A 27,875-nucleotide genomic window follows, 5' to 3' on the forward strand; every position below is an offset into this window, starting at 1 on the left:
CAAGATAGAAAGTCTCTGCACCTTTATTCTTTGCTTGGAGTAGTTGTATCTTAAAGTTTAAACAACTCACACATGCAACAGATTCCATTTTTTTTCAAAGCATAACTGGGCTTTGCAGTGTTTGAATTGTGTTTTGACCTCCTTGTGCCATAGCTCTCAAAGTGCAAGACTGAAGTTAGTACATAATTTTTTTTCTGTAGAAAGGACATCCCATGGTCAAGGGAATATGACAAAATCATTATAATTACCTCACATAAAAATAATCTTTTGTGTGCCTTTTCTGTAGATACCTGCACTCAGCCATGCTTACATACTGAGACTTGAGGCCCCATAATGTGTTGCTCTTCACCTTGTACCCCAATGTGGCCATCATTGCAAAGATCACAGACTATGGGATCACTCAGTACTGCTGCAGGATGGGGATAAAGACCTCAGAGGGTACACCAGGTAAGACAGACATTTCCCTGCAGCTTCTCTCTTCAACCAGTGTCTTCACATGTGGGCTCAGGAGACACATATTGCGAAGAGATGGTTATTGTTTTAGTAATGGCATTGATTTGTGTGTGTGTGTGTGTGTGTGTGTGTGTGTGTGTGTGTGTGTGTGTGTGTGTGTGTGTGTGTATCGGTACTGGGGCATGAACTAAATGCTTGGGCTTTGTTCCTTAGCTTTTGTCACTCAAGGCTGGCACTACCATTTAAGCCACACCTCCACTTCCAGCTTTCTGTGGTTAACTGCAGATAGTCTCATGGGCCTTTGCCTGTAGGCTGACTTTGAACAAAAATCTTCACATCTCAGCCTCCTGAGTAGCTAGAATTACTTAAGCCTACTTGTAATTGGCTCAGCTTTTTTGTCATTGGTTGTGGGGCTCAAACTCTGGGCCTAGACGCTATCCCTGAGCTCTTCAGCTCAAGGCTACTGCCCTACCCCTGAGCCACTGCCCCACTTTCTGTTTTCTAGTGATTAGAGATTAGAGTCTCTCTTTAGTGTCCAGACTGGCTTTGAACTGGAATCCTCAGATCTCAGCCTCCTGAGTAGCTAGGAATACAGACTTGGCTCAACTTTTGACTAGTAAGAAACAGTCAGAGGCAACACTCTTTATGAATGTTTTGTTTTTGTCTGATTTCAGTTTGAGCTGAGAATGGTATTCAAGAATTGATATCTGAGGGTAGAGGAATGGGGGGAGTAAGGGTGAACAAATGTAGTCATAGAATTCAGTATATACTATGTAAAAAATGACTTGTACAACTTATGGGCAAGGATGGGATAGGGAAAGTGGAGGAAAATCCAAGGGAGGGGTACATTGTCCAAGAAGCATTGTACTCATTAGTTATGGAATCATAACTCTTTTATACAGCTCCTTAATTTTAACAAAAAAGAAATAACTTTCCCCAAACTCAGGAACAAGTACAATAAAGAACAAAAACCCAAATAAATGACCAAATAAAAAAATTAGTATAGAGCCTGGAGTTTGGCCTAGTGGTGAAGTACTTTCCTAGCATGCATGAAGAGCCCGTTTTGATTCCTCAGTACTACATACATAGAAAAGCCGGAAGTGGTGCTGTGGCTCAAGTGGTAGAGCTCTAGCCTTGAGGAAAGCCCAAGGACAGTGCTCAGGCCCTGAGTTCAAGCCCCAGGACTGGCAAAAAAAAAAAGTTGGCATTAAAAAAGGTTGATATCTCTTACAAAATTGAACAGTTATTTGTAAATAAAGTTACAGTGTCTTGATGTCATCCTGATATTTAAATACTATGTATACGGCAGAAGAAAATATATTAGAGAATATCTCAGTGTATAAAATAATTCTAGTTTGTACTCTTTTCTTCCAGGTTCCCCAGATTCCAGTGCCTGGTTTTTATCTTTGCTCCAAATATGTATTTTCCCTTTTGTCTTAAATAAATGTATCTTAGAAGTAAAATACTTCTCATAAAACTTCAGAGTAAATCTTCTGGCTGGAAATATCGCTGGATTATTCGATATTAACTAAATACTATTTCTTAGAGACTTCCTGTGTGCCAGACTCCATACTGGGAGCATTAGAGACAAAGTCTTTTCTCTCTCCATGCCATGTCTGAGAGCTGATTAGTATTTTCTCATTTGTAAAATGAAAATATTAAGCCTAGTAAGGTTGTTGCTAAACTAATAACTCAATCGAAATGAAAACTGAATCCAAAAGGATATCTAATAGGTTCTCCTCTGGGCCATATGTAACTCTGATATGTCCTGGAAGAGATTTAGATAGTCAACTTAATTACAAAACTATCAAAAGATATAAAGGAGCAATAAATAGAAACTGCTATCAACTAGAGGTTTGAAGAAGTCTTCTATGGAGATGAATTCCACAGGCCTCCTACCTAGTGTTCCACTGCATTACCCACACCTTCACTTCCAGCTTTTTGGGGGTTAGTTGGAAATAAATCTCCTCCATCTAGGAAAAAGTGGAAACAAAAGTGTGACCTTCTCTTGGAAGGCCTGCACATAAGTGCCACGTGATACTCAGGTGGGCTGACCATTCAGCTGGGTCTTGACTTTTTATTCCCTTGCATTCTCCAGTGTAGAGGCTGTGTTTACCAAATGGGCAATCTTCTGTCTGCTTAGGGGGCCTGTACATCTCTGTAGTCATGGCCTGTGTACTTCTAGATTAGAACGCTTTTTGTACCTTCACTGAGCCAGGACAGCTAGGAGTTAGCTCAGTTCATCATGCTTCAGGGCTGCAGTCTGGCAGGATGTCCATCTGTATGTCCAGGGGTAAATATTGATGGAAGATTTCCATTTTGAGTGGCTTGGAGAGTTTCAATACTCAACAGGGTAATTTCAACAGGAAATCCATTTGTAGCGATGAATTTTTAGTAATTTTTAGTGAGAGTTGTGTGGTTGACTCAAGTTGACTAGTGACTAGCTTCAGCTCTGTGGTCATCTATATAAATATAGCCATCTTTGGGTAAATACAATGTTATTCTTGCCAGATCCTGGTGACCCCATGACTGACAATAAATAAACAAACAAACAAATTGTGTGTGTGTATGTGTGTCTGTGTGTGTTTGTGTGTGCTGACACTGGACTTGAACTCACGGTCTAGGTGCTGTCCTTCAGATTTTCCACTCCAGAGTCTACCACTTGAGCCACACCTTCTCTGCTGGTAAACTAGACATAAGAGTCTCATGGACTTCCTTGCCTTCCTGGCTTTGAACAACAGTCTTCAGATCTCAGCCTTCTGAATAAGATTACAGATGGAAGTCTATGATATTTCTGCAAAGAAAAGCTATCCATCCTTTCTCCCTGTTTATTCATGCATTCAACAATAATTTATTAACCCAAGTACTAAACAGACTCTGTCACTTAGTACTACAAGGTACTCATGAGCAAATTTCTAATATAGCTAAGGTCAGGGGATACAGTGGATGACTTTAAAGAATCATTTGAAGGTTGTTATACTTTACATATTTCCTGAATGTATGAATAAAATAATATTCACTTCCCACACTCCAAGTAAAATATTTTGGAAGCAAGAAGAAAAGGTTAAAATCATTTCCATATTGAAGTAAATAATTGGGTGTATTTACCATCATCTTTCTTATTGCCTTCTGAGTTGATGTGAAAAAAATAAAACCAAACTTTGTGGGCAATTCTCATTTGTCATTGATGCCAGAGGGGTGAAAACCATTATAAATGGAAATGTGCATTGGGTGAAGATTTAGAAATTAGACTAATTGACCCCTTGAGCTTCCTCCTCTATGAACCTGTGATTTCAAATTCTAATAGCGAATTTATCAAGGAAAGAAAGACACTGAGTAGTTTAGTAGTCTTTGAATAGTACCTTATATAATAGATACCCAATTAGTGTGCTGAATGAATAACAAATGATTGAAAGAGACTCAAATCAGCTTCCCCTTTTTAAATTCTAAGAAGGTAAGCATAAAGGCTGCTAATGAACTAGCTAATGGGTTGGAGCTCATGATTTTTAAGTACACTTGGCTCTGATTATATCTCTGGTTTTAAGAAAACAACCAGAATAGTTTCAAAAGATACATGTGCCATTAGTAAAAGAGAGAGCCTCATTTGTCTACCACAGGGGATGGTTATGTGCAACAGATGGCATTTTCAGGATGTAGTGACAGAAATGACAACGACTGTGGTTTGTTTGCATCACATCACTGCACATCTTCGTGGGGATCTGTTTTAGAACTGGTAATGATGGGCACGAGTCATTGGTTTAGGTTTTGAGAATGGTGTGATGGTGAGTCAGCTTTCATGCTGGTGACAACATGGCTGAGAAAATCTACTTCAAAGGAGTCAATATTTCTTTTTGTCTCATGTTTTCAGAAGTGTTCATCCATGGTCAGCTGGTTCCATTGGTTTGCACTTGAAGTGAGGCAGAGCATCATGGTGGAAAGCATGTGGAAGAGGAGATGGCTCATGTCATGACAGCCAGGAGAGGAGGGGGAGGGGGCGAGAGTCAAAGAGACACAGAGAGAGAGAGAGAGAAAGAGAAAGACATTTCAAGGGAACATCTTCAGTGGTTTACATTTTACAGCCGAACCCTACTTCTACGTCCTACAGTTTCCCACTGTCCCAAAAGTCCAGTCAGCTGTGAGTCCAGCAGTGGATTCGTCTGTTGATGTGACCAGGGCCCTCATCCTCCAAATACCTCTGAACACTGCTGCAGTTAGAATCCAGGCCGTCAGCACATGATTCCTTGAAACACAATCGATATCCAAAACATAACAAAAGAAAACAATACCTGATTCAAAGGAAATGTACAATATCTTTCTTTTTTATTTTCAGGATAATGTAAAGATGGGTTACAGTTACATTCTTCAGGTAGTAGGTACATTACTTCTTGCACAGTGATACCCCTTCTCATGTTTTTGTCCCTGTGTCCCTCCCCCAACCTCTCTCAATCATCTTGTTTTCCCCCTTCCCTTTCCTATTTCAAATAAACAAATAAACATATATACCAGGTAAAGTCAGATACAGTAACCACATGAGATTAACCATAAGGGCAAAAAAAGGGAATAGAAATAACATAGCACATTAAGAACAACAATCACACAGATAAAGCTCATGTTTCCATATCCTAGGAAACATTCATTTAGTTCCATCCTATATGACTTTATGTACATAGGTTTTGAGCTATTGTAATCCTCTGCTAGGAGAGTCCTAGATGTGTACTAATTATTATAAATGAGGGAAACCACTGAGCCTATGTTCCTTTGTGTCTGGCTTACTTCACTTAATATGATTTTTTCCAAGTCTTTTCAGGAAATGCATAGTATCTTTAGGACTAAAATACTGTATCAGTAGCACAGTCTTACTGTGCTACTATGTAAATAGCATGTAAATACATATATGTAAATATATAGCATTATTAAATGAATATATTCCATATTATCAGTGTTCATGCATATCAGCCTATTATCTATTTGTCTATCTATCTATATCTATCTATCTATCTATCTATCTATCTATCTATCTATCTATCTATCTATATATCTACCTATCTATCTTCTATGTATCTATCTTTTTCCATCTATTTATCTATCTTCCAGGAATCTATCTGTCTGTCTGTCTCTTGAGAGATGTTTGTATGTTAATAATTAGTACAATGGAGACTATCATAACTCAAATTTGTCCTCTCTATCCTTTTGATATTTCTCATCCCTTCAACCAGGAACGTTTCCTGACTTCACCTTGCTGGGAGACTCTGCTTAAATATAACTGTCTCAATTAGGTCATTTATTCCTTAAAGGCCATGAACTCAGACACTGTTGAATTTTCCTGGCTACATATTTAGGTTACAGGAAGTATCAGGAATAAGAAAATTGTGTCAGGTGTCAATGGCTCATTTCTGTAATTTTAGCTATTCAGGAGGCTGAGATATGAGGATCACAGTTCAAAGCCAGCCTGTGCAGGAAAGTCTTTGAGACTCTTATTTCCAATTAAACACCAAAAAGTTAGAAGTGAGCTGTGGCTCAAATAGTAGAGCACTAGCCTTGAGCAAAACTGCTCCAAGACAGCATCCAGACTGTGAATTCAAGGCCTAGGACTGACATAAATAAAGAAAAACAGGAAATTATAAACCATTTTTCCCTATGAGGCTTCATTTCTTTCATTATACATTTTATTCAATAATTTGTTATTGAATGTTTATCCTTAATATCCTTCAGAGTAGTCTTAAAATTGAAGATTGTAACAGATGCTAATCCTAGCTACTCAGGAGGCTGAGACTTGGGGATCGTAGTTCAAAACCAGCCTAGGCAGTAAGTTTATAAGACTCTTACCTCCAATTAATGAGACAAAAGTAAATGTTTTAGATCCTGTTAAAGAATATGGCTGTACCCCATGGCCTATGGTTGAGAAGCTAATTAAAAAATGTTTGAAAGAAAACCCTCAGGAAAGGCCTACATCTGCCCAGATATTCTTTTTCTTAGGTCTTTTGTATTTCTTTTTTCCATATATTTTTATTGTAATTAATAGAAGGGTTACATTATATTCGTCAGATGGAAGGTACATTACTTCACATACATTGATACCCTTTCTCATGTCTTGGTCTCCATTTCCCTCCCCCCCACCCCCACCCTCATCTTGTTTTCCCTCCTTTCCTATCCAATTTCAAATAACCAAATATGCATATATCCAATATCAGATAACAAAGTGAAATACTGTAACAATATTAGATAACCAAGGGACAGCAAAAGAGATGAGAGATAACAGTACATTAAGAACAACAATAACTCTTTATATGGCTTTTGTTTCTATATCCTAGAGGTCCTTTCATTTAGGTTCATACTGTATTCTGGCCAGATATTCTTATGAGCAAATATGTTAGCATATTGTAAAGAGCATCATATATTGTACATATATGTGGGTATACATATGTATTAGAATATTTATGTATTTATATATGTATATATAGTCTAATACATAAATGAACATATACCCACACAGAACGAATAATGTTTATAAAATAAAAGTAATATTATGGTACACAAACCAAAATTAGACAATACCCTAGAAATGTTTGTATGTCTTTCTATAATTACTATATATATATACATATACACACATATATATATATATGTGTGTGTGTGTGTGTTTCCTTATCAGTGAAATGCTTGTCCATAGTTTAGTGCATTTGTGTGTGTGTGTGTGTGTGTGTGTGTGCGTATGTGCGTGTGCATGTGCATGTGAATGTATGCGTATGTGTGTCTTGGGGTTTGAACTCAGTACCTGAACTTTTCTTTTTCCTCTCAGGGCTAGTATTCTAACACTTGAGCCACAGCTCCACTTCTGGCTTTTGAGTAGTTTATTGTTTTGTTTTGTTTTTCCAGTCCTAGGCCTTGAACTGAGGGCCTGAACATTGTCCTCAGGCTTTCTCAAGGCTAAGAGCTCTACCACTTGAGCTACTGCACCATTCTGGCTTTTTTTTCTATGTATGTGGTACCGAGGAATCGAACCCCAGTCTTCATGAATGCTCTACCACTATGCCAAACTCCTGGCCTTGAGTAATTTATTGGAGATAAGAGTGTTATAGCCTTTCCTACCGAGGTTGGCTTTAAATTGAAATTCTCCGGTCTCAGTGTCCTGAGTAGGTAAGATTACAGGGGTGAACCATTGGTGCATGGGGGGGTGTTATTTGCTCCTAAATTGCACAAGATATAGATATTTTAAGGGTATATGAATCTTTGTTGTTTATATATATTGAAAATTTCTGAGGTTGTGTGTCTTGCCTTTTAAAAATATTTCCCTAAGTGACTAGGGTTATGGATCACATGATACAGTACCTATCTAATAAGTAAGGCCTTGAGTTCAAATCCAGTATTACAAAACAAAAACAAAACTCAAGCCAGGCACACATGGCTCATGCTTGTAATTGTAGCTCCTCAAGAGGCTAAGATCTGAGGATCATGATTTGAAGCCAGCTGGAGCAAGAAAGTTGATGAGACTCTCATCTCCAATTAACCAGCAAAATGCCAGGAATGAACCTATTGCTCAAGTGGTAGAGCACCAGCCTTGATCAAAAAAGTGAATGGACAAAAAAGTGAATGGACATCTCTTAGGTTCTGAGTCATAGACTTTTCTTCAGGTTTAACTTTGAACTTGATCCTCATATGTAAGCTGCCTGAGTAGCTAAGATTACATATGTGACCTACTTGCACCCAGCTAGTTTTTCCATTAAAAAGGGTTTATTTTTATTTTCATTTTTTGCAATCCTGGGTTTTGAACTCAGGGCCTTAAATTTACTAGAGTAGATATTTTACTACTTGAGCCACATCTAAAGCACTATATATATATATATGTATATATATATATATATGAGCCTGTATATATATATATATATATATATATATATATATATATATATATTGGGGCTCCAGGCCCCTTTTATTGTTATTTTTAAGGAGTTGGGCAAAGAGCTTACAATTTCTTAAGTCAGGTAATGAGTACACTGCTTCTTGGGCAATGTCCATCCTTCCTTTGTTTCCCCCCATTTTTCTTCCCCCTTTCATTCTTACTCACAAATTACATCATTCATTTTTTTACAAAAGGCATTTCAAATACAATGACTGCATTTGCCACCAGTACAGATGCATTCTAGATAGGAAAGCTTTATTTGCTAGGCAACTTGTATCTTGAAAATTTAAACTGGCATTGTTTTCTAAAGTAAACATGCAAATATAATGAGTTACATAGATTGACAATTTTATCTGAATTAAGTACTAGTCAATAATCGAAAACCCAAGCTGGTTAGATTGTATTTTCTTTTTTCTACCCGCAAGTTACCGATAGTAGAATATTGTGCATGGCCTTTGTGCATCTCCCTGCTGAAAAGGAAAGCTGGATCATGTCAGGAACACAGTCTGGTGTTCTTATGGTCATTGATGCTAAAGACTGGACCAAGAGACATACCCTTGAAAGGATGACCGATTCCATCACTTGTTTGTATTGCAGTTGCTTCTCCAAGCAGAGGTATGGCTGTCACTTAGGGGAAAATCATAGTCCTTTGAGACAACTTAGTGGTGTGCAAAATGGTTGCTTCATCTACAGAAATGACTCCTTTTTGAGATACTTCTGAATGGCTTACCTTTTTAAGGGAATTGGGACAGGCTGTGTTAATTTTTTTTCCTGTGTCTAGATTTAGCTGAATTAAACATAAAACTAGTGAATTATTTTTTTGGGCTATCACCTCCATCATGGCTCTATCTATTCTTTTTTTCAGTGCATCTTGGTAGGGCCTCTCTGTATTCATTCTTTAAAATATGTGTGTGTGTGTGTGTGTGTGTGTGTGTGTGTGTGTGTGTGTGTGTGTGTGTGTATTAACAGCTCATTATATTGCCAGTCTCTAATCCTTTTTTAAAATCTAATTACTGCACTGGGAAACAATTTCAGAAATCCATAAGTTACAAATAGATTTTGAAAATTACTGAGCCCTTGTCACTTACCAAGATTCTAGTCAGAAAATACTCCTAAATGGCAACGTTTCAGTCATCAGATGGCACTTGTTACATTTTGGGCAGGATAATTTTCTGGAGCTGTTAACATTAGATCTTGGCTGCGTACTGGTAGCTTATGACTATAATGTACTCTGGAGACTGAGATTTGAGGATCACAGTTCAAAGCTAGTCCAAGCAGGAAAGCCTGTGAGACTCCAGTTAACAGAAAACACTGAAAAGGGAGTTGTGAGCTAGAGTTGTGGAAAGGTATTTGAGGATATTGTGGGTGATGGAATATTGTTCATGTCTTTTCTAATTATCCCTTATTGAAGGTAGACTTCTCCCTTCCCCCCTGAGTAAGACTGGGAAACCAAGTCAAGTCTTTCTTGAGAATTGCATTGCAAAATGATGGCTTTTAATCCTTGAGGAAAACTTTCCTACATCCTAAAATTGATAATAGGTTGGATAGAGTAATGATTTACACTTCAATGACAAGTTGGTGGCTCCCTCCTGTAATCCTAGCTACTCAGAAGATTGAGAGCTGTGTTACACAGTTCAAAGCTAGCCTGGGCAGGAAAGTTTATGAAACTCTTCTCTCCATTTAACTAGCAAAAAGCCAGAAGTGGAGTGTGGCCTTTTAGAGTGTCAGTCATTAGTGCAAAGGCTAAGGAACAGTGTCCTGTCTCTGTTCAAGCTCCAGTACTGACATTACTTTAAAAAAAAAAAAGAAAAGAAAAGAAAAGGAGGAGGCAGCAGAAGATGGCGGTGGTTCAGTTTGAGTCTTTCTGAGCTCTTGCCAAGATACCAGTTCTGGCAGCGTATTGGACAGTTCATGCCTCAAATCGATCCTAAGTAAGCTTTAGCGACACAGAGATCTCAGTCACAGAGGAAAAAGGCAGAAATCCGGCCCAAAGAAGACAGCGGGGACCGGTACCAGCCGCGGAGACAAAGCTGCTCTTCTGAATCTGAGCAGCAGCACTTCTTGGTGCCTCAGACCTGCTGGCTGCAGACAGAGCCACACAGAGCCTGCGCAAGCCCAGAGCCAACACCCGGCCATGCAGAGACCTGCCAGCTTCACAGGACCGGAGAATCCAGCAATTTGTGAGTACTTCCAAGGAGAAGTTTCCACCTCTGCTCGCAGAACGGCATTGAGAGGGTATCCCGTCCCCCCTCCCAAGCTGAGAGTAGCACCATCTTGACTGCTGGCAAAACCCGGCCAAAGCAATTGGAGCCTGAGAGGTGTTGCTGACAGCGCCATCAATCTATAGGGCAAAGGATTTCCCAGAGATACCTTAGCTGGAAATCTGGCCCCAGTGCTGCTGAAGTCCATCCCCTGTGTCAGGCCACAAGCCTGGTAAATAAACCCCCCCACGAATCTTTCAGCTTTGTTTTCCTAAACAAGCAATCGGATCTGAAAAACCTCAAAGCCAAATCAGAAGAGAAAAAGACTTTCTGAAGTGTTAGGATCCTGAATTTAGTAGACACACAAGTTTCCTATCCTGCCCTGCCCCCGCCCTCCCAAAAAACTAAAGAATGCCCCTTTTTGTTGTTCTTTTTCTTGGTATTTTTTTCTTTTTTTCTTCTCCTCCTTTTTTATTTGCATTTTTAGGTGTTGTTATTTTCTCTTTACCATTTTACCTACACCTTCTTTTTAATTTTAGGATTCTTTTCTTTTCTTTTTTTTTGTTTTTGTTTTTCTTTTTTGTTTTCTTTCCTTTCCCGCATCCCTCTGTCACTTTGGTTGTTCCTGGAAACATAGTGACAGCTCGGGGTAGAGTCTGAATGCAAATGATATCTATATTGATACAGTCACCTGCTTTTTAATCTCCTGTTCTTAACCCTAGTATTTCTTAGGTAAGACCGCATAATAGTGAGGAATCTCCCCCCCCGCCTTTTTCTTTTTCTTTTCTTTTTTTTTTTTTTTGGTTTTATCTTGGGGGGATTGTTGTTTTTGATTTTTTTGTTTTTGGATTTTGTTATTCTGCTTTTCGTTCCCTATTGTTTTTTTGTTTTTTTTTGTTGTTGTTTTTGTCTTACTTTGCTTCTTTTTTTCTTTCTTTCTCTTAAAATTTTTTCATCACTGAAATCTCCTATATCTACCTCCCTCTTTTCTCGATATATTCTTCTTATTACCCTTCTTACTTTCATAAGTTTTATCTACTCCTTACCAAATTTTGTACTCAAATACTCTACCCGCTTATCAACTTAGGTCAGTTATCCTTATGTTATATCTTTTTCTACATTACTATAATAATCTTACACTCCTACGTTATTCTTTTCATACCTCCCCTGTTGTCTCTCATACTATTTTTCTATCTTTGGTCCTCTGTTCATCCTTCAACTCTTATAATGCATGGATCTACATTTGATGGTTGTTGAACAATACTGTATATCTAGGTATTCAATTATACTCTAGGGCCAGAGAGACTTAAATACAATAGAGATTGGATTGAGAGGCATATTTTTTTGGTCATAAATCACTTATAAGTGGTTGTACTAGATTGCTCTGTAAGTGCACAAAAGGAAAGAGAGAGTAATAATACCAATCAAAAATTGTGAACATCTAGTGTCAGCCAGCTAAAGAGGTCTATGTTGGTTATATCTGAAAAATTATAATTGTGTTTAGTATTAATCTTGCTCCCATTTTCAAATGGGAAGAACAAGAAACTCAAGAAAAATGTCAAATCAAGGAATAACAGACACCACCCAATATAAACAGAAAATGGAACAGTCACTGGCAAACCTAGAGGAGAGTCTTCCAAGTGCTATACAAATGCAATTGATAAACATCATGAATGAAAAGTGTGAACACACAAAGAAAGAGATAAGGGAAGAAGCCATAGCTAAATAAGAGGAAATCATAAACAATGTGATATGTGAAAAAGGAGAGGCCATAAAGGAGGCCATAATAAAGGTTTTTGAAAGGAAAATGGATGAATTCATAGAATCCACAAACAAAAAGGTGACCGAACTCCAGTAAATGTCCAAACAAAATAAAGCTACTGAGCTAACCACTCAAATGGAAATCAAGGAGTTAAATCCATACATGATCTAAAAGAAGAGATGCAAGGCATGAAAAATGAGCAATTAGAAGCAAGGGAGATGAAAAATAAGTTGATAGCTTTGATAGCAGGTTAGACAATGCAGAGGAGAGAATTTCCAGGGCTGAAGATAATTTAGTTATTATAGAGAAAGAACAGAAAATGAGTCAATCCAAATCTAGGAAAAATGAGAGAGTGCTTCAGGAGGTCCAAGATACAATTAGGAAGCCTAATTTAAGGCTAATTGGTATTAAGGAGGGCGTGGAGAAAGAGGTCAATGGTATTGGAAATATACTTCAGGGAATCATCTCAGAGAATTTCCCAAATATCCGGAAGGGCAGGCCCATTCAGATACAAGAAGCTTTTAGAACCCCAAACAGACCTGACCAGAAAAGAACATCCCACCCCCCATCGTAATCTGAACTGGATCAATAGAAACCAAAAAAAGGATCCTAAAGGCAGCCAGGGAAAAGGGTTCAGTAACCTATAAAGGAAAACCAATCAGAATAACCCCAGGTTTCTCAGCAGAGACCATGCAAGCAAGAAGAGATTGGAAGCATATATGTCATGCCCTTAAGTCAAATAAGTATCAACCAAGAATACTGTACCCAGCTAAGCTCTCATTCATAACTGAGGGAACAATAAATGTATTCCATTCCAGGGAAAAGCTGCAACATTATGTAGCAACCAAACCAACATTACAGAAAATCCTCAAAGATGTTCTACTCATAGAAAACCAACACAAATGTAATACAGAGAAAGGAATGGCACCTAAACATCATACCATCTAAGTGCCACAGGAACTCTCAAGACACTGGTCCTAATGAAAGCTTTTAAAAATGGTAGGAACTAATAAATATTTCTCAATCCTAACTTTCAATATCAATGGACTTAACTCTCCAATTAAATGGCATAGAGTGTCTAGTTGGATCAAAAAACAAGATCCATCGTTCTGCTGTCTTCAAGAGGCACATCTTGCCCCAAAACACAATCATCTTTTGAAAGTGAGAGGTTGGAACAAAGTTTATCAAGCCAACGGCCCCCATAAACAGGCTGGAGTTGCCATCCTCATATCAGATAAAGTAGACTTCAAACTAAAATTAGTGAGAAAAGGCAAAGAAGGTTACTACATACTAATAAAGAGATCCCTCCTCCAGGAGGAAATAACCATCCTAAATATCTACACACCTAATCCAGAGCACCGAACTTCATCAAGCAAACTTTACATTCTTTGAAACCATAAATAGATCAAAATACAGTGATTGTTGGTGACTAATACACCACTCTCACCTATGGACAGATGAACAAGGGAAAAACTCAACAGAGAAACCCTAGAATTGAACAACTGTATAGACCAACTAGATCTAACAGATATCTGCAGATTATTTCACCCAGCAACAACACAATATACGTTTTTTTTTTCAGCAGCACATGGAAAATTTTTCAAAATAGACCACATTTTAGGCCATAAAACAAACCTGGGAAGATTCAAAAACACTGAAATCATTCCCTGCACTCTCTCGGACCACAAGGGCATCAAATTGGAACAGAACACACATCTCCACCAACGAAAACCCTGTAACTCATGGAGATTGAACAACACACTGTTGAATCAACAATGGGTCATTGAGGAGATCAGAACAGAAATCCAACAGTTTATGAAATTTAACAAAAAGGAGCATACAAAATACCAGCTCCTTTGGGACACAGCAAAGACAGTATTCACAGGAAAATTTGTAGCTCTGAGTGCCTACAATATCAAAATGGAAAAATCACAAACGAACAATTTAACGTGTCACCAACCTTAATCCCAGTAGAAGGAAGCAAACTATTAAAATTAAAGCAGAATTAAATGAATTGGGAGTCCAAAAAAAACTATAGAAAAAATCAACAAAACAAGGAGTTGGTTCTTTGAAAAAATTAACAAAATTGACAGGCCCTTAGCAAATCTTATCAAAAAAAGAAGGGAGCATATCAAAATAAACAAAATCACAGATGAGAATGGTAATACCACGACAGAAATTACCAAAATCCAGAGGATCATGAGGGAATATTTTATGCCAACAAATTTGAGAATCTAGAAAAAATGGATGAATTTCTAGCCAATATTAACATACCCACCCTGAGCCAAGAAGACCTAAACCAACTAAACAGGCCTATTTCAAGCACTGAAATAGAAATGGCAATTAGAGAACTTCCACCTAAGAAAAGCCCAGGGCCAGATGGATTCACAGCTGAATTCTATAAAGTCTTCAAAACAGAGCTCACACCAATACTCCTCAAGCTCTTCCACGAAATTGAAAACGAAGGCTCTTTGCCAAACTCATTCTACGAAGCCTGTATAACACTCATCCCCAAACCAGACAGAGATTCATCAAAGAAAGAGAACTATAGACCCATTTCCTTGATAAATATTGATGCAAAAATTCTCAACAAAATCCTGGCCAACCTTCTACAACAACTCATCAAAAAAAATTTTCACTATGATCAAACAGGATTCATCACAGGGAGGCAAAGCTGGTTCAACACACACAAATCAATTAATATAATTCAACACATCAACAGGAGCAAGGACAAAAATCACATGATTGTCTCAATAGATGCAGAAAAGGCACTTGACAAGATCCAACACCCCTTTATGCTAAAAGATCTGGAGAAACTAGGAATCCATGGAACATTCCTCAGTATAATAAAGGCAGTGTATGACAAACCCACAGCTAGTATTATACTTAATGGCAAAAAGCTAAAACCATTCCCTCTAAATTCAGGAATGAGACAAGGATGCCCATTCTCTCCACTCCTCTTTAACATAGTATTAGAATTCCTAGGCAGAGCAATAAGACAAGAAGCAAGCTTAAAGGGATCCAAATAGGGAAAGAGGAAGTGAAACTCTCCCTCTTTGCAGATGACATGATTCTGTATTTAATGAACCTTCTAGACTTCACTCCCAAGCTCCTTGAGCTGATACAAAACTTTGAAAAGGTAGCAGGATATAAAATTAACCCTCAAAAAATCAACTGCCTTCCTCTATGCCAACAGTGAAAGGAACGAGGCAATAATCAGGAAAGCAACTCCTTTTGCAATAGCCTCAAAGAAAATAAAGTACCTAGGAATTAGCTTAACTAAGAATGTAAAGGACCTTTTTGATGAAAACTTTAAAACACTAAAAAAAAAGGAAATTAAAGCAGAACCAAGGAAATGGAAAAACCTCCCATGCTCTTGGATTGGAAGAATCAACATTGTGAAAATGACAATCTTGCCAAGGGCTACCTATGAATTCAACGCAATACCCATCAGTACCCCAATATCATTCTTTAAAGAAATAGAAGTGGCAATCCAAAATTTCATATGGAATAATAAAAGACCCTGTATAGCAAAAACACTTCTCAGCAGAAAGAACAGCGCAGGAGGAATTTCAATACCAAATTTTAGACTCTATTACAGAGCTATAATAATCAAAACAGCGTGGTAATGGAACAAGAACAGGCTTAAAGTCCAATGGAATAGAACCGAGGACCCAGATTTTAAACCACAGAACTGTGGCCATCTAATCTTTGGCAAGGGAGCCAAAAAATAGAATGGAAAAAGACAGCCTCTTCAACAAGTGGTGCTGGCATAACGCGTTAAGCACCTGCAGAAAACTAACATTGGATCCTTCTTTGTCACCCTGCACTAGAATTAACTCCAAATGGATCAAAGACCTGGAGGTAAAAGCTGACACACTGAAAATTTTACAAGAAGGAATAGGAGACACTCTAGGCCTCCTTGGAACAGGTCGAAACTTTCTTCATAAGGACCAAGAAACACAACAAATCAGAAAAAGACTGGATAAGTGGGACTGCATTAAACTGCAGAGCTTCTGTATGGCAAAGGACATAGCTAGTAAATTAATTAGGAAGCCTACATATCTCAAATATATCAACAGCTCAAAAAATTGAATCACGCCAAAACTAATCTCCAAAGAAACAACCATCCCATCAAAAGATGGGCCAAAGACTTAAAGAGAGTCTTCTCTGAAGAAGAAACCGAAATGGCCTATAGACACATGAAGAAATGCTCAACATCTCTGGCCATAAAAGAAATGCAAATCAAAACAATGTTTAGATTCCAACTCACTCCAGTTAGAAAGGCCAGGATCAAGAAAACTAATAACAACAGATGCTTAAGGGGATGTGGCCAGGAGGGACCACTACTACACTGCTGGTGGGAGTGCAAACTCATTCAAGCACTATGCACAGCAGTATGGCAGTTCCTCAAAAGACTAAACATAGAGCTCCTCTATGACCCAGCAATTCCACTACTTGGCATTTACCCAACCATCCAGAAAGTATGGCATACTAAATCTACTAGCACAACAATGTTCATTGCAGCACTATTTACCATAACAAAGATATGGAACCAAACCAGATGTCCCTCAGTTGATGAGTGGATCAACAAGATGTGGTATTTATACACAATGGAATTCTATGCTGCTGTCAGAAAGAACGACATCTCCCCATTTGTAAGGAAATGGAAAGACTTAGAAAAAAATCATATTAAGTGAAGTAAGCCAGACTCAAAGGAACATAGGCTCAATGCTTTCCCTCATTTGCAATAATCAGTAGAAACCTTGGACTCTTCTAGCAGAAATTTGCAATAGAGCAAAACCTAGATACATAAGGTCATACAGTATGATGCTAAATGAAAGGTCCTCTAGGATATAGAAACAAAAGTCATATAATGAATGATTGTTGTCCTTAATGTACTATGTTATCTCTCATCTCTTTTGCTGTCCCTTAGTTATCTCATGTTGTTACAGTATTTAACTTTGTTATCTGATATATGCATATTTGGTTATTTGAAATTGGATAGGAATGGGTGGGAAAACAAGATGAATGTGGAGGTGGGGGGGAGGGAAATGGGGACCAAGACATAAGAAATGGTATCAATTCATGTGAAGTAATGCACCTTCCATCTGGCTAATATAATGTATCCCTTCTATTAATTACAATAAAAATATATGAAAAAAACTGTAAGTGGAAGGGTGGCTCAAGTCACAAGACCCCAACTCCAAGCCTCAGTATGAGCACAAAATAAATTAATTAATAAAATAAATGATGATATTATAATAATAACTAAAAGAAAAGAAAATGTTCCAGGACTCAAGTCTGCAAACGACGTGCTATTTGGAATCCTGAGTTGTACGTGAAATCTCAGGCTGTTCCCCATCTGTTTTCCCAGTCCAGAATGACACTGGACTGTGGAGAACATGAATCATTACATTGCCATGGGAGAAACAGAGGAAAACGCTGCTTATTTTCTGTACACCCAGAACACAAACAGGAACAGAAGCGCAGCCACGCCATGCTCCAGGAGGTTTATGTAGACACCCGGACTCTCACCTCGGAGCCACGGTGAGGGTGAGGCCTGTTTATTGTGGCTGGGAGATATTTAAAATTCCAAAGAATGATTGGTTTCTTATTATCAGCTATTTACAACTAATTTGAGCACGAGTTGTTGTTTTAAATAATATGAGCCCAAAGGCACATGGCAAAAAAAAGAAAAAACAAAAAGATTTACAGACTAATTGACAATGGTTCACACCTATAATCTTAACTACTCAAGGGGCTGAAATCTGAGGATCTTGATTCCAAACCAGCCTGGACAAGTGGAGATGATACTCATCTCTGCTGAACTAACCAAAAAAGCCAGGAGCTGTTACTCAAGTGGTAGAGCACCGAGCCTAGCTAGGGAGATCTAGAATGTCTTAGTCACACAAATGTTCTCTTTAAACTATTTTTATTTCTTTCTTTTTAGCAAGCAGAAAAATTTTCTTTTGGTGAGAACTGCTAATGGTAACTTAGCAATTTTTGAAGATAAAGCTGTTAAGGTAAATGTCAAAATTCCTTACAATTTTTTAAAATTTTAAACATTGATTTCATGTGTCTTAGGTAACTTCTGTGTAACTATCAACTCCCTGACAAGTGATGAGGATCAGACATTATGCTTTTCCATGTTTCTATTGCTTAGTTATATTTCAAGCATAGTAAATAATTGGAAAAAACTACTTACCAATGTATGTTATAAGGATGAGCTGATATAACATGATAACTGAAGTTTAATTTATAATGTTAGATATGGAAATATTGCAATTTATATGAGACAGGCAGGTAATTTCTTATAAATATACCTTATAAATATTCCTTAAGTTTGTAATCAGAGCACATGCTCATTGTGAAGGTGGCTGTGGGTTCAATTCCTAGAAAAACACACAAACACATACACTTACACAGGACAAAAACTATAACATGCCATGAACTTTTTCTTTAATATTGAAGAACTCATCTAACATTCTGTTTTCTTTCCTGTTTAGTCACTGAAGTGTTTATTCCTCTGTCCATTCATTCAGCCATGGTTCCATTTTTACCGATATACATATATATATATATGTTTACTGATATATATATATGTATATATATGGCTGTTTTTCTTTTTGTACTTTTCCTTGGACTTGAACTCAGAGTCTGGGTGCTGTCCCTGAGTTTTGTTTTTTCTTTTCCTCAAGGCTAGCACTCTGCCACTTGAGCTACTTGTAGCTTTTGATGATTAATTGGAGATAAGAGTTTCATGGACTTTTCTGCTTGGGCTGGCTTCAAACAATTCTCAGATCTCACCCCCCTGAGTAGCTGGGGTTATAAGCATCAGCCACTGACACCAAACTCCCATTCCTAGCTTTTGATGGATACCAAAAATCTGATGAGACCCAGAAGTAGAGTCTAACCATTAGGTTATTTTTTTTCAGTCCTGGGCTTGAGCTCAGGGCCTGAGCACTGTCCTTAGACTTTCTCAAGGCTAGAGCTCTACCACCTGAGCCTCAGCACCATTTCCAGCTTTTTTCTATGTATGTGGTACGGAGGAATCAAACTGGGTCTTCATGATGCTAGGCAAGCACTCTACTACTAGGCAAAATTCCCTGCCACATTTGGTTATTTTTGTACAATTGTTTTGCATGAAGTGACAGGATTAATTATAAGGATTATATTTTGAATATTTCTTTCATTGAATCCTGCTTTCACAGACACTTCTAACAGCATGTTGAATTGGTAACATCTCTAATCACTTAAAATCGAAAGTGGTGGTAGAAGGCTCAAAACAGATAGTATTTGACTGTGCTTGCACTGATACCTCAGTTGCTGACTGTGTTTTGTCTTTGTTGTAGAAGTGTAAAGGAGCAGCTCCCTTAAAAACCCTGAGCCTGGGAGATACCAACACTCCACTCACGTGCTTGAGTGAATCCACGAATTCCTCTGAGAAGCGTGTAATGCGGGGAGGATGTGACATAAAGGTTTTCTCATTCTCCAATGACTTTTCCATTCAGAAGCTCATCGAGACAAGGACAAACCAGCTGTGAGTCATTATCCTTCTGAGCAACTCCATGCTTATTTGTCAGTGGATGGTTCTATTGGAAGGATCATATGAGGGGGTTAGAATTGGACATGTCCCTTTATAGATACAATGCATCTTGACCAGTTGAAGTCTCCATGATTTTGCTCCCTCTTGCCTACCAATGACATCAAGTTTCCTAGTTCCATTTCCACATGTGTACACTGGGTCTGTGACTGTATTTACCTCCCCTTCCTTTCTCCATTCATTAAACTCCACCCCTGCCATCAAGACATGTTTCCACTACCTTTCCTAAATTGGCTTTTCTTTGTTTGATGGAATCTCACTCCTCCATACACTGAATAAAGTCAGCTTGCTTATCTATGCATATGATCCTCTATGGTTTAAATATATGTCTGTGTTTTTTTACCCCTGATCTCTTTAGCTCACTTGAGCCGCAACTCCACTCCCATTTTTTTAAGTAAACTGGGTCTCACAGGCTTTGTTGCCTGGACTGGCTTTGAACTGTGATCCTCAGATTTCAGCTTCCTGAGTAGCTAGAGTTACAGTTATGAGCCACCAGTACTCAGTGAAAGTATGAGAACCTTTCAAAAGAGAAGCCTATAATTATTTTATTTCATAGAGAATTTTGTGGGATGATAGGTGTCAATAATCCTTTTACAATTCTAAAAATGGCTTACAATATAGTGGGGTTTTTTCCTGGTCTTGGGCTTGAACTCAGGGCCTGATTGCTGACCCTGAGCCTGTTTGTATTGTAGGCTAACACTTTACTGCTTGTTTTGTTTTGTTTTGTTTTGTTTTTTGCCAGTCCTGGGCTTGAGCTCAGGGCCTGAGCACTGTCCTTGGGTTTTCTCAAGGCTAGAGCTCTACCACTTGAGCCTCAGCACCACGTCCGGCTTTTTTCTATGTATGTGGTACTGAGGAATCGAACCCGGGTCTTCATGCATGCTAGGCAAGCACTTTAACCACTAGGCCAAACTCCCGGCCCACACTTTACCGCTTGATCCACAACACTGATTCTGGTTTCTCAGAGTGCTTTATTGGAAATAAGAGTCTCACAGACATTTCTGCCTAGCCTAGAACCACGATTTTCAGTTCTCAGCCTTCTGAGTAGCTAGGATTACAGGTGTGAGCCACTAACATGCAGATCTGACAGATTCTTTCTCTTTCTTTTTTTTCATTCTTTTTTTCTTTCTTTCCTTTTTTTGTGGGTCATGGGACTTGAACTCGGTCTGGGTGCTGAGATTTTCAGCTCAAGGCCACTCCCCTACCCTTGAGCCAAGCCCCACTTTCCATTTTCTAGAGATTAACTAGAGATAAGAGTCTCAGGTCCTTTTGCACCCGGGCTAGCTTTGAATCTTGATCCTCAGATCTTGAGAGTTTAAAATGCTTGTTATTATTTTTTTTCAGATGATATGGCAACCACTGTACTTTATATTTGGATGATGCAAAATCATGACTTGACTGACTTATATTCATGCAAAGATATCCTATGCAATTTATTTTTTTTCTGAGTCTAGATGTAAATGGTACTCTTAGTTTTCCCAACATTCATGACCAAATTTTATTATGCTATCTAAAACTTACATATATAATGGTATTTCATCTAGAAGTTAAATATAGCATACCATTGTATAAGGAATCAGTTAAAAATCTGGACACTGGTGGTTAATGCTTGTAATCCTATCTACCCAGTAGTCCAAGATCTGGAGATCACAGCTCGAGCCAGCTCAGCCAGACAAACCTGAGAGACACTTATCTACAACTAACTAGCAAAAACCAGGAAGTGGAGATGTGGCTTAAATGGTAGAGTAGTATCCATTAAAAACAAAAAAGTCAGAATTGGAGATCATTAGGCCTTGATTCAAGACTCAGCACTAGCACAAGGAAACAAAACCAGATAAAATCTAGGCATTGTGAATCACACCTGCAATGCTAACTAGTTGGGAAACTGAGATAGGGAAGATTGTGGTTTGAGGCCAGCCTGGACAAAACAACTAGTGAGACTCCCCTTTCAACTGAGGCTAACATTGGAAAGATCATGGTTCCAGGGAAGCTCTAGCAAAATAGTTTGAAAGACTCCATCTCAACAGGAAAGGCCAGGTATGGAGACGTGCTCCTGTCATCTCAGCTACAGCAGGAAACATAAGTAGGATTTAGATATAGGTATGGGCAGAGAGAGACCCTGTCTAATTCTGCAAAGATCTAGAGGTATGACTCCATGGTAGAGCTGTCTTATAACACTAGGTAAAAAGAAATTAAATAATTAAAATTAAAACTCCACCCAAACAAACATTCGCTTTAATCTTTATTAATATCATCAAGAGGAACCAACATTGAGTAGCCCAAGGTAAGTAAATAACAGTTATATATATTCAATTTACACTGGTTTGAATGGGAAACAAGTGCAAAACGTAGTTCATGTTTTCAATCAGTGCCAGTGTTTTACATGTATAAGAACTAGTGTAAGGTTCTGTTTTATGTGCTTCAGGTGTATGTGTATGTGCATGCATCAGTACTGGGTCTTGAGCTCTGGGCCCTGCACTCTCTTCTAGCTTTTTCTTTCAAAGTTAGTACTGTACTACTTGAGCCACTTAGGCTTTTTATTGGTTAATTGGAGATGTAAATTTCACAAATTTGTCTGCCCAGGCTAGCTTTGAACTGAGACCCTCAGATTTCATCCTCCTGAATAGCTAAAATTACAGGTGTGAGGTACCAGAGTCTGACTTTTGTATGCAATATCAACATTCTTTCTCCTCTCCAGGTTATCCTATGCAGCTTTCAGTGATTCAAACATTATCGTGGTTGCCGTGGATACTACGCTCTATGTTGCAAAGAAAAACAGCCCTGTTGTGGAAGTGTAGGACAAGAAAACAGAAAAACTCTGTGAACTAATAGACTGCATACAGTTTTTAAAGTAAATTTCTCATTCATTTTATATGTGTAAGAGATGTCTTTACAAGTCAAGTTGCATCGAAGGAAGACCTGTGGCTTGCTGCTCTTGTGGCTTACTGTTCTTCTTTTTTTTCAACAAAATGTAAGAACAGAGTTATTCATATTAGCCAGCACCATCTTTTGGCATCATGCAAATTTTATTTTGGGAAAATAAAAGAATCAGAGTGTGATACACTTGATTTCTTCATTATACGACATAAATATTCTCCAATGAATAAGTAATCGCTGTTACAAATGGACACTGAATTGTGTATGGTACATTTAGTTATTTCATAGTATTAACCGTTAATACATGAGCCAGTGCTGCTGATGGCTCATGCCTATAATTCTAGCAACTCAGGAGGCTGAGAGCTGAAGGTAAAGTTTCAAAGCCAGCCAAAGTAAAAAAGTCTGTGAGATTCTTATCTCCAATTAATCAGTTAAAAAGCCAGACAAGGAGCTGTAGTTCAAGTGGTAGAATACCAATCTGAGACAAAAAAGTTATGAGGCCTTGAATTCCAGCTCCAGTACTAACACACAATTTTTTAAAGATATTATTTAAAGAACATAGGAAGCTGTATGTAAGTTGTCTAGAACTTGAGATTTTGGTAATTACAGTGGGTGGTTAGGACTTGGAATCAGTACCCCTGCATATTAATGCATGACTTATGTTCTGTGTTGGTAATTTCAGATGTTAATACACGTGAATATGTTTTAGGTACTTATTCTAATCTTGTTGATGTTGATCATTAATACATGCTCTCTTTATGATTCTAGGGAAGTCATGGTAAAAATAAGCAAGGAATCAGAGTACAAGCTATGTTATGCCGGGAGAGTGAGAGCACTCTGCCTTCAGAAGAACACGGCCCTCTGGGTAGGGACTGGAGGAGGCCATACTTTACTTTTGATCTTTCCACTCGGCAAATTATAAGGATAATCAACAACTTCTGTGATCTGATTAGAGTCATGGTGACAGCACAGTTAGGCAAGTTTCTTTCCTTTACATTGTTTCTATATCTTCTAAAATGGTAAAATATGTATTATTTCTTTTTTAAAAATCTTAAAGTTTCCATCTACACTGTTATTTGTAGTGTCTTGTAAGTTTCCATAAGAAGACATAGTACATGGATATTTAAAAATATATTAAAATATTTTAAACATATAGATGCCCCTCCATCTCATGAGAGAAGCAAATGACTATAGCTGAGCTGTAGTCATGTCACAAGCATGGAAAAAACAAATCAACAAATGCAAAGAAACTTCCTGGTCAGCAAGTACTGACTCATTAGCGAGCTGCCAGGTGCCACCTTATAATCTTACTTCCTCAGGAGGCTGAAAACAATGGTCTCCAACATCTCCCCATTTTTATTTTAGAAAAGAAAGAAAGGAAAAAAAGAAGACCTAGGATATGTGGGGCTACCATCATATCAGATCGACTGTGCCTGTCTTAGGTGTCTCCAAGCTCATTAGTCTTCTTACCCGTCATGGGATCACCAAGTACTCTTTACTTGGCTCCTGTCTTAGGTTGATAGGCTAACAACTGGGACTTACTCGTCTCTGACTACCAGCCGTCCATTTAAGCAAGCCAGACCTGAGGGGAGGCACCTGTTTCCATGGCAGCAAACACCTGTCGTATTAGCATTCACTGTCTACGTTGTCTTTGCATTATTTTACACAAGCAGTATAGACATATTACAATTTTAACACATAAAAAAACAAACCCAAGCCAATCAATCCTACCCACCTTTGACCAAATCCCAAAACAGTCTGAAATAAACATGACCAATCACCCAAGGTTGGAATATCAACATGTGTCCAATTATTTGTGTACATAGAGAGGCAGTCAAGTTATCAACATGAGCATTCTATGTTATGTCCAAGTTCAAACTCCTGGAATAGGCAGCTACACAAGAGGTGCTCATCACCTGCTCCAGAATATTCAATTGTTCTTGTGATGAATCAACTCGTTGATTAAGCATAACAATTCCAGTCCTCAGTTGGATTTCGATAAAAGATGACTGAGCCACAAAATTAGCTCTTGAGGATCCTTGACATCCAGTTCAGGAGGGTGGCCAAGATTGTTCAGGTTCCCAGCAGCATGGTCCTCAGCAATGTTGATAGGGTTGTATATCATTGGCCTGTGGATTCATTCCAGGAACTGTACTCATGGTAAGTAGAAGAGCCTTCATCTTGACCGACATGCTTCTGAGGAGCCTCCACCATCTGACGTATCAGTCTCTCCGGCACCCAAATGGGACTGTCTGCATCCTGTGGAAAAACACAAACACTTCCTTGCCCCCAAATGAGAACAGGGTCTGGTCCTTTCCAGTTTCCAGAAAAACTATCTTTCCACAATACTAAAGGTTTACGACTTCTAGAAGGATTAAAATGTCTATCTCCTGCAGAACATAGCAATTTGAATTTTTTGTGGCTTAATACATGTATCCATAATTTGATACCCCAAATAAAGAATGAAAAACCTGATTGTACCTTTTCCTCAGCTATACGAAGTCCATGACTCTTTAACATATCCAACATCAAGCCAAATAGTTGTAAATGTAAATTTAAATTTGGGTGTGCTAATAAGACGTCATTCATATAATGTATTACTGTTATGTCAGGATAGCTTTCTCTAAGGGGATTAATGGCCACATCAACATATACCTAACAAATTGTGGGGTTGTTAGCCATACCTGAGGTAGGCCTCAAATACTGGAAAACTCCACCCATCCCCCATTTCTAACACTTCTACTCTTTTAGCTAACTTGGGGACAGATCTGAGGAGGCTCGCTGTTGGCTCCTCCCACTGAGGCACAGACTGCTGAACTATGGGCCGGTGGCCCCCTGTCTTGCAATTCCAACCCCAGCACAGGCTTTCTAAATAGCTACCACTTAATTCTTCCTCTTCCTGTTTACTCGATTCTCTCTCATCTATCTCTCTGAGCGTCTCTGCGCTTCTTTCCACCTGTTGTTTAACTCTTTGTTTGGACGAAAGCAAGCACTCCCGGATAAGATGCCACATAGGAAATGTTCCTCGTGGGAGGTCTCCCTGTCTTAGCGCTTTTTCTAAATCTAACTTATGTAAATTCCACTGTGGTACATTAAGAAGTCCTTCATTCAAAGCCCAGTGACTTACTTTCGCTATCTATCCACATAAGCCTTAACCGTGGATTCTTTTACAACAGTACCGTTAACTTTAAGTAAATCTCTTATGACTCTAATCATCTAGTCCTTGGAGACTTCTGAGCCCAATATTCACATTTAACAACTGCACAAACCTTTGCTTTGACTACAACATCTGGTTTTTGGAATCTCCTGAACCCACTATTCCCGGTTCTTTACTGAACCCCTTATTACCTCACCCTTTCCACCCTGGCCAGAGACTTCTGCGAGGTTCCTCAATTTCCCCACCATGCCGAAGTGACCTGTGCTTTGGAGGTGGACTGGGAATGACTATTGCCTCACCCCCACGAGTTTCCTTAGTTTCCCCACCGTGCTGAAGTGTGCTTCGGACGGGGACTGGGAATGATTATTGCCTCACTCTCCGCGAGGCTCCCCAGTACTTACCCACCGTGCTGAAAAAATGGTCCCCGTATGGGCCACCACTTGTGGCTGCCCGCAGCAACGACACATCACTTCGGAGGCTTACTGGGAATGATCACAGACTCAAATCGCTGCAAACAGAGGTCGTTTCTCTCTTCTTTCTTCTTTGCCTCTCTCCTGTCTCCTCTCCCTTCTCCATCTTTTCTCCCTTCTCCATCTTTTCTCCCTTCTCCGTCTTGCCTCCCTTCTCCGTCTTATCTCCCTTCTCCGTCTTCCCTGCAAACCCCACACTATTTATATCCTCAAGCAGCCAATCACAGTAAAGGTCATCGGCAAAGCAGCAGGTGCCATCTTATAATCTTACTTCCTCAGGAGGCTGAAAACAATGGTCTCCAACAGAAGAGAATAGTAAGGAACCAATATTTCTCTTGCTCCCTGGCTACCTTTTCTTTGTGGATGATAACCTGGCACAGGAGGCAGAATTAGATGCTCTGAGTGATTGTGAGCTGTTGAGATGTTGTAGTGGATCCCAGCAGGCTCTCCTCCAAGTCTGTTTCCAACAATCTAGGTACATCTTTAAATTGAACATCATTATATGTTCAGACCCTAAAGGGTTTGGTTGCTTATAATTGGAATTATGGAGATATTTAAATGGATAATGATTTTTTTTCCTGTAATTGTTTATTTGTCAAACATCCAAGTATTTCTTCATCTATGAATACATGCTAAAAATGATCTTTTTAAAAAATGTAATTAATAGAAGGGTTACATTATATTCACCAGATAGAAGGTGCATTACTTCACAAATGTTGCTACCCTTTCTCATGTTTTTGTCCCAATTTCCCTCCCCTCATCTTATTTTCCCTCCTCCCTATCCTTTTTCAAATAAACAAATAAACATGCATGCAATAGATCAGATAACAAGGTAAGATACTGAAACAATATGAGATAACCAAAGGACAAAAGAAGAGATGAGAAATAACAGTACATTAATAACAACTTTTTTGTTGGTGGTTTTGAGGCTTAAACTCAGAGCACTGGGCACTGTCCCTGAGTCTTTTTTTGCTCAGGGCTACTGCTTTCCCATTTTGAGCCACAGAGCCACTTCTGGTTTTCTGATGGTTAGTTGGAGATAAGAGTCTTATTTTTATCTAAAACAAACAGAAAACCAGACAATTTGGCTAACCTTGCATGGTGAGTTGCTTTAGCAGTGTAGATTAGACAGTAGTGAAATACCAGAAAAAGAGCAACAGTAATTCACAATTCTCACAAGAGATAGAATGTTGTGTGAGGTATCCAGATCATCAGGATAGCAGAAGCACTGCCTCCTATAAGCTTTCTGTTTTATGAAGTCCCCTTGAGGTATGCATCTTGCTTACCTGGCACTCTGCTCCTTTGTCTTTGGCATGGCTATGAAGTATGGGGATTCTCTATCGTCAAGATCACGTAGACAACCTGATCCGTATTTTGGCCATGTCTCTCACCTGCTATTTCCTCTGCTCCTTCCTATTCATTGGACATTCCAGCACAGGGGTTCTGTGA

The 27,875-nt window shown here is 38.7% G+C and overlaps 1 pseudogene; it reads left to right on the forward strand.

The window, feature by feature from the left end:
* Nucleotides 1-416: 416 nt before the first annotated feature.
* Nucleotides 417-27,875, forward strand: LOC150066700 (leucine-rich repeat serine/threonine-protein kinase 2-like; annotated as a pseudogene).

This window comes from Megascapheus bottae, chromosome 2, assembly GCF_031878675.1.
Source record: "Megascapheus bottae isolate mThoBot1 chromosome 2, mThoBot2.hap1, whole genome shotgun sequence".
Lineage (NCBI taxonomy): Eukaryota > Metazoa > Chordata > Mammalia > Rodentia > Geomyidae > Megascapheus > Megascapheus bottae.